The sequence below is a fragment of the Microplitis mediator genome, chromosome 6 (assembly GCF_029852145.1).
Source record: "Microplitis mediator isolate UGA2020A chromosome 6, iyMicMedi2.1, whole genome shotgun sequence".
Classification (NCBI taxonomy): Eukaryota; Metazoa; Arthropoda; class Insecta; order Hymenoptera; family Braconidae; genus Microplitis; species Microplitis mediator.
In genome coordinates, this window is record NC_079974.1 from 2,231,609 (window position 1) to 2,240,135 (window position 8,527).

Below are 8,527 nucleotides of genomic sequence, written 5' to 3' on the forward strand. Positions count from 1 at the left end.
CTAGTAAAATATTTAATTATTTGCTAGTTAGAATTACTAGTGAAATTGTGAAATTCACAAATTAAGAAGTGAATAACAATTTCACTTGTAGAAATTATGAAAATATCGCTATTTCAGTAGTGAAAATCACTAATTTGCTAGTGAAAATTATAGTACTAAATTTATTAGTGAGAATTCACTAATTTGTTATTTAAATGCACTGATTATGAAGTGAAAATACTGCTCCACTAACGTAATTAATGAAATTTCCACTAATTCATGTTTAGAGAGTATGTAAATTTTTTAACGAGTAGTATTTTCGAACCCTACTCAACCAATTATGATAGGTTATGACAAAATTCCTTGAAAAATCGACCATGAGGACAAATCCAATAGTTAAATTTTGAAAAAAATCTACCTAAAAGCTGCTGAAAGATAATTTGCTGACGCTAGGAGTCAAAGACAAGACCTACCGAATATAAAGCATGACAGCTGCCGCATCGGTATTGGAATACTTACGTCCAGTTAGAGATATCTTTATTACTTAGAATGCAGCTATTATTGTAACAATAATATCATGCTAAAGAATTGAGCTCATTTAAAGTTACAAATTAAAAGTAAGGTAGGCCTTGGAGGGTTAGAAAATCTTTTTAAAGAGGTGATTTGCTCCTCCTCGCACTCCTTTTAGGGCATTTTAGGGAATAGCATTTTGAAATATATGGTTGGTCAAGTACGGTTAAAATACCATTTTAAAAAGGTGATTTACTTCTTCATACGCTACTTTTGGGACATTAAGGACTTGAATAACATATTACAATCAGCGGTAAGTCCGACATCAAAAGAATTAAAGCTTTTGAGGCTCAAACTAATTTTTTAATTTTGACTCGGGATAACCACAAAATCGCAAGAGTAGTAAGAGATAAACGCTAAAAAATATCGTGCCCGGATCGCCTGGATAGCTAAAGCTAGGGCTGACTAATTTCAGTAGCCATGACTAAAAAAATAAGTAAATATTGATGACATTGCTTGTGCGTTATCATTATTTTTTTTTTTTTAATAATTACTTAGTCATTGGAAGCAACCGTTTCGATAACAATAAGCAACTGCAATAAATATGACTTTGTCAAACTTTTATCACCATAACTACTGCAACATAAATTCAAGTCGCTGCCTTCGACGCAACATCAATCATGATATCGAGATAATTAAGTGCGTCATTGGAGGTATCCACGTGACCAATGTTTCAGGTATAAAAAGTCTAACATTCACTGATCGGTACACAGAAGCTTCTAGATTCTCAGCGAAACAATATTTGTAAGTAATAGTAGTTTTTATTAATCATTTTAAATTATTTAAATTTAGAGGGTATTATTTATTGGATAAGTCAGAAAGGCCTCGGTGTAAAGTTTCCATTAAAGACAATGCTGAATATTCGTAGAAAATAAATAATTATTTGGTAGATATTGTAATTAATCCAAATATTAAATTTATTCTATTTTACGTTTTTAAGATCATTCTGTAAACTTTACAGCTTATTTTTCTTAAAAATTAACTTAATATAGAAATTTGAAACGGAACTTTAGTCTCAGCACGTAACTACTTATATCAGTAGCATTTGAACTAATAGTTTCGCTTGTGAGAAAGTTCTTAATGATGATTTCTGAAGTTATTAAACAATCAAATTCGTAAACGTTCGTTTATATTTTTGGGTAGATTTTTCTAAAATTTAGCTATTGTATTTGTCCTCATGACGCAACTTTACAAAAATTTTAACTTTTTCTATCTATTATAGTCAAGTAGGTTCCAAAAATACTATTGGTGAAAAAATTTATATATATGTATATATATATTAGAGTGGTCCAAAAAAAAAATTTTTTTTTTTTTTTTCAAGGGCATTATCTCAAAAGCTTTTCTTAAGCATAGAAAAAATTCCCTCTAACGCACAGCTTCATCTCAATTCTTCAAGAAGCTCAATACATTTATATTTTCCCATTTAAATAACACGTAAAAAAATTTTTCTCTGAATTTTCCATCAATTATTCTTGTAGAATATTTAATTCTCTATAAAAAAGTATTGAATTAGTTTTTTTGTAATCCTAACGGGTAAAAAGTTATTGAGCTTTAAATGTTCGCAATAAATGAAAATTTAATTAGATATGAAGAAAATTAAATTCACTATCAATCCGCAAGTACTAGCTTTAATTGAAAAATATAATGAATTTGGGACATAAGATGAAAAACAGAAACAATATCTGTTACAAATAGTTACTGATCATAGGAAAAAATATTCAAATTGTAACAAAAAAAGTTACTCATAATTATATAATCGATTATTGAATTACAAACAGTTTAGAGTTTGATTAATTTCGAAATAAATACATGCAGTGACCAAAAAAGTTTTCAAATAGTTGAAAATTATTTCAAATCTATAAAAATTAAATAAATTATGTATTAATGGTGTCAATTCCATCAGAGTTGCTCTCAAACTATCTTCCTTCAAATTTACTGATACGGAAAGAAATTTTCTTTAAAAATTACCGTTAAATTCACTGTAATCGTGGGACATAATGCGGCACTTTTATTTATTACCATTTTTGAAATAAAAATTTCGAAAAATTTATTTATTTTGAGGTAGACTTCATAAAATTTACCGAAAATCGAATAAAATTTACGGTAGGCTACGGTAAAATTTCTTAAAAAAAAATTAAAAATTATCTCACTTACTGACAAATGATTAGGTCGTGTCATTCGTCCCATGATTACAGTGAATTTAACGGTAAATTTTAAAGAAAATTTCTTTCCATGTAGTAACGAATACTTAAAGCTCAATAACTTTTTAACCGTTAGGATTACGAAAATACTATTTCAATACTTTTTCTGTAGAGAATTAAATTTCCTACAAAAATGATTGATGGAAAATACAGAAAAAAATTTTTTTCGTAGTTTTACCGGATAAAAACGTAAAAAACAATCGATCTGTCGGTTGACCCTGCGGGCTAGCCTCAAAACTTCCCGCTCAACGAGCTCAAAAACATTATTATGAATACATTTTCGAGTTCCTCGAGCTCGAAAATACGTTTGTATACCATTGTTTTCGAAAAAAACCATTTTTTAGCATTTCTTTCTCCCACGATATCTCGCAAACGAATTAACCGATTTTGATAGTTGAGGCGGCAATCGACGCGTTTTATTAAGTTCTAGAGCTGTTTAGATTTTGAAATTGAATGATTCAATTTTTTTTTAGATATCCGAAAAAAAACGTTTTTCACTATTTTTTTAATCAACGATATCTCGTAAACGAATTGACCGATTAAGACGGTTGAGGTGGCAATCGACGTGTTTTATCAAGTTCTAAAGCTAATCAAATTTTAAAATAAAGGATATTTTGTCGAGGATATTTTGTTGGGGGATGAAAACGCGCGGAATCGTTTATACTAAACAATTATTCCGAGTTAATTAAGATTTTTATTAAATTAGTGGAAACCAACAGCTATCGGGAGAATTTAATATTTATTTTCTTGGATATATTTTCCTACTGATCTGAAATTTATTTTCTTATTTATTACTAGCTGCTACCCGCCCGCTTCACTGAGCATTTTGTAATGTTAGATTAGACTCTATAGACTCTATATTTTTTTTTGATTATTGATAAAGTGTTCCCAGTAAGAGAATGCACCTCGGAAATTGCCCCCACTACCGAGCATTTATAAACTGCGCATGCGCGTAGAAAAGTGGGAGAACATTTAGCACATAAAACATCTAGAGTGAGAGTAAAAACCGACGACACCCGAAGTGCATCCTCTTAGTGGGATGACAATATCAATGTTTTAGTATTTACCCGTAGAACATCAATAAATATTTTCATTCTCTGGCACTTTTCTATGTAAAAAAAAAATTGTTAGTGGTAAAACCACAGGATAGAGTCAATTATTAATATTCAAGTTAAAAACACCAATTATTATTACTATAAGAGACAAGATTATAATTTTATTTTTTTGCACACCTCAAGCGCGAAAGCGCTAGGGGTGCTTTACTGACGGTTCTTCCTCGTTGACAATTTCTCTCATACAAAAACATTTCTACACCCTTTTCATAGTACAAAAAATTATTAAATTGTGTACTCGCATGCAGATAATTTATTAAGGAATAATTTAAACCCAACGTTGAGTCGATTTGTTAATTCATTGATTTTAAATTAATTATTTTAATCCAAGAAACTAGTGCTGTCAATTGTTCAACGTATGAATCTTTGTAAGCACGATAACTCTCGATAGACACCATTAATCAGCTTAAATTTTTTTTTATTGTCTTTGTATTTTTTATCACAAGAACCCTTATTAAAATTACTATATGAATCCTTTTAGTTTAATTGTAATTAATTAACGACGTAAAAGTGATGATTCGTGAAAAATTTAGCTGCTATTTTTACTGCTGTTATTATTTTTTCCATTGTTTCTCTTTATCAACTACTGGTGGCAGCACTAGCGTATTAATATGTTTGAAAAAAAGTGACATCTAAGACAAAAGGCGGAATATTTAAAAAAAACGTTATTAAAAAAATATTAAACTGAAAATAAGAAATAAAAAATTAAATTGATAATTTGTAAGATGAATAAAAGTTCATAAATAAAAAAAAAATACATTAATATTATATAATAAAAGTAATGATTAAAAATAAAATGAGTGATTGAGGTGTGCACTTTTGGATTTTCCAACATTTTTTTAGTATATTAACGATGAATATAATTAAATTTTTATTCTAACATTGTCTTAATTAGTCTTTTAACCAATTAAATTCATGCTTTCAGATAATAATAAATTTAATTTACTAATTAATTGCAAGTGATAAAATAAATTACCCGGATACACCAATTATTGACAGTTTAAAAACTCGATGAAAAAAGATTTTATACAATTATGTATAGACTATATATAATTATATATAGACTATATATAATTGGATAGAAAAAATGGCCCGATCCAATTGTATATAATTTGTATACAAACTGTGTATAATTCTATATAATTATGTAGATTTGTATATAATTATATAGAATTGTATAGAATTGTATACAATTTTTATACAGTTGTATACAATTGGATCGGGCCTTTTTTTGTATATAATTTTATACAATTGTATAAAATCTTTTTTCATTGGGAACCCGACTGTTCCAATTACTTACATACTGTTGCTCCAATTGTTAACACCTATAATGCGCATGCGTCATTAATCTTTAAAACTAAATATAAAAAATCAAGTCCCTAAATAATTACTAATTTATTAATTTTTATTCAATTAAACACGAAATTATTCAAAATATTTTTCAATTAAATAAAAATTAAAATCAATTAATCACTTTTTTATATCAATTTAATATATGTCTTAGCGTGATGCGCACACAACTGCAGACCTCTATCATTTTACTTATATAGATTTACTATTATTTATTTTCTGCATATTTATTTCTATTTATTTCCAATTTATAAAATTATTCGATTGTTTATCTGCCTTGTTGCAAACTACTCGCTCGAATCTTACCTCGCAAGTTTTCCCCCTGTATAAAAATTAATTTTTGTCGGTTTTGTAAAAACGGGCTGGCGCCCTAGTGCACTAACCTAGCCTGGGGAGCTGGTTCAGGCACAAAAATTATTATTCATTTATTGTTTATAATTTATTATTTTATTTTAAATATTAGTTTAAATCAAATTAATTATAATCTTTAATTTTGAGTGTTATTTTATTATTACACGTGGGTGACCGCATACGGTTTACCGGATTTATTCGCGTCTCCGTCGCGAATTCAGAAACGGTTTTCGTTATAAGACTGAAGATTTATATTCAGTCTCTTAAAGTTAAAACAGTATTAATTAGTAACCGATTATAAACTGTTATATTTTTAACCAATGTTCTAATACAAGCATATTACAGTTAAGTCGAATCGAAATAATTATTTACTTTTTCCAGAAAAAAAAAAAAACCAAAATGTTACGAGCAATTTTATTGTTATCAATAATTGTAATCATTGGCTGCATTTATGCTGTTGCAGGCCAAGGATGCGATGGCCATTGGGTAAGTAACAATAATTATTATTATTATACAGTAAAAAAAAGCAACAACCAAACCAATACACGAAAAAAAATATAGCTCCTCGAATTATCTTAAGCATAGCTATATGTACTCTCGCAAATTTGAATCACGGCGGAAACACCGTATAAGTGTAAACACCGTGGATCCACCGTGGTTACACAGTGGGTTTGTTCCATTTCACCACCGCGTAATCACAATGGTAAAATGGAACAAACCCACCGTGTTTCCACCGTGATTCAAATCTGCGAGGGTAACGTATTGTTGTCAAAGTAATACAGTGGATCGTTACTCTAACAATCTTGTAGAAAAGTAATGCGTATGGAGGAGGCAATATACCCTTCGTAGTAATGCGTATTATTCTTACTATTACTATAAACTATACTTCGGATAGCCATATTTTTTCTCCTTGTAACCCTCGCAGATTTGAATCACGGTGGAAACACGGTGGGTTTGTTCCATTTTACCACTGTGATTCCACGGTGGCTTGACCACTGTGTATACATGGTGTTTCCACTGTGATTACGCGGTAGGTACACCGTGGAACCACGGTGGTGAAATAGCACAAAGCCACCGTGGAATTACGGTGGATACACCGCGTAATCACAGTGGAAACACCGTGTATACCCGGTGGTGAAATGGAACAAACCCACCGTGTAACCACGGTGGATCCACGGTGTTTACACTTCCACGGTGTTTCCACCGTGATTCAAATCTGCGAGAGAAGTTTTTTGTTCTGACTCATAATTTTACTTTCAATAAAATCGAAAAGAGTTTGTTTTTAAAAAATCTCTGAAAACATTAATTTATAATTGAATATACGAAACACACAAAAAGTAGGTTGCCACCACTATTTATTTCACTAACCTAACTAAGCTCCAAAAGGCTTAATGAGTATCGCGGCAGACAGAAAATATGTGATTGTGCTGATTACACAAATTTTTTTTCTGTATAACCTAATAGAACTTGTGAGGATTTTATCTCCCTCGCTGCATTCGGGCGCTGAGATCCTCGCTTGTTCTCGTGTGGCATCAACCGGGAAAAAATGATCAGGCCTGACCATGCCTGTTCATGTATGATCAGGCCTGAAATTAGACCTGATCATGCCTGTTCATGTATGATCAGGACTGACATTAGACATGATCAGGCCTGATCATACCTGTCCATGCCTGTTTATGTCTGAGGCGTTAAATACACTCAGGCCTGTTCATGGCTGTTCATGTCTGTTCATGCCTGACCATGTCTGTTCATGTCTGAAGCGTTATATGCGTTCAGGCCTGATCATACCTGTCCATGCCTGTCCATGTCTGTTCATGCATGTTCATGTCTGTTCATGTCTGAAGTGTTAAATATGCTCAGGCCTGATCATACATGTTCATGCCTGAGGCTTTAAATACGTTCAGGCCTAATCATGCCTGTTCATGCATGTTCAAGCCTGTCCATGCCTGTTCATGTCTGAGGCGTTAAATACACTCAGGCCTGTTCATGGCTGTTCATGTCTGTTCATGCCTGACCATGTCTGTTCATGTCTGAAGCGTTATATGCGTTCAGGCCTGATCATACCTGTCCATGTCTGTTCATGCATGTTCATGCATGTTCATGCATGTTCATGTCTGTTTATGTCTGAAGCGTTGAATAAGCTCAGGCCTGATCAGGCCTGTTCATGCCTGGTTATGTCTGTTCATGTCTGTTCATAGATATAAAATTTTTTTGACCAAGAATCTATCACGTATAACCCGGGAAAAAGGGATCAGACCTGATCAGACATGAACAGGCATGAGTCTTAAGACTTTCAGCACTTGAAGTTCGTACGAGACCTACTTTTCAATTCAATCTCTTAGGTCAACAGGTAACGAGGCGAACTTTCAAGCGCAAGGTCCACGGTTCGAATCCTAGACACTCCCATATTTTTTATTTTTTTTTCATTTTTATAGAAATCATTATATATAATTGTATATAGTTATGCATAATTATATATAATTATATAGGACCATTTTTTATATATAATCGTTTTACCAGAATGGGCATGAACAGGCATGAACAGACCTGATCAGACCTGACCATGTCTGATCAGGCCTGATCAGGCATGGTCATTTTTCATGTCTGATCAGGCCTGAAGACTCATGCCTGCTCATGTCTGATCAGGCCTGAACATTTTTTCCCGGGCAGTACAAAACCTATCGGTTCATTCTAGAACTAACCTCTATAAAAGTTTGTTACTTATCAGACTAACATTATAATCATTTATTTCTAGTGTTCTGGGACTTCTCCTTGTGGTTGTGATTATTACGAATGTACTGGACAACTCAACGGCAACTGCGTCAGATCAGCACATAAGCGTCCATGGGGTCCTGTAAACGCTTAATTCACCCGGAGAAAAATTCCGCTCAAAATTAAATAGTAATTACAACCATAACCAAAAATTGGCTATCTCAAATAAAAAGTTACAATCCATAAAAAAAA

General features: G+C 31.8%; 1 long non-coding RNA gene across 1 annotated transcript; it reads left to right on the forward strand.

The window, feature by feature from the left end:
• The first annotated feature begins 1,238 nt into the window (after nucleotides 1-1,238).
• LOC130670178 (uncharacterized) lies at nucleotides 1,239-8,527 on the forward strand. Its single transcript, XR_008990325.1, has 3 exons — nucleotides 1,239-1,293; nucleotides 5,945-6,049; nucleotides 8,319-8,527. It is a non-coding gene; the product is annotated as an uncharacterized LOC130670178 (long non-coding RNA).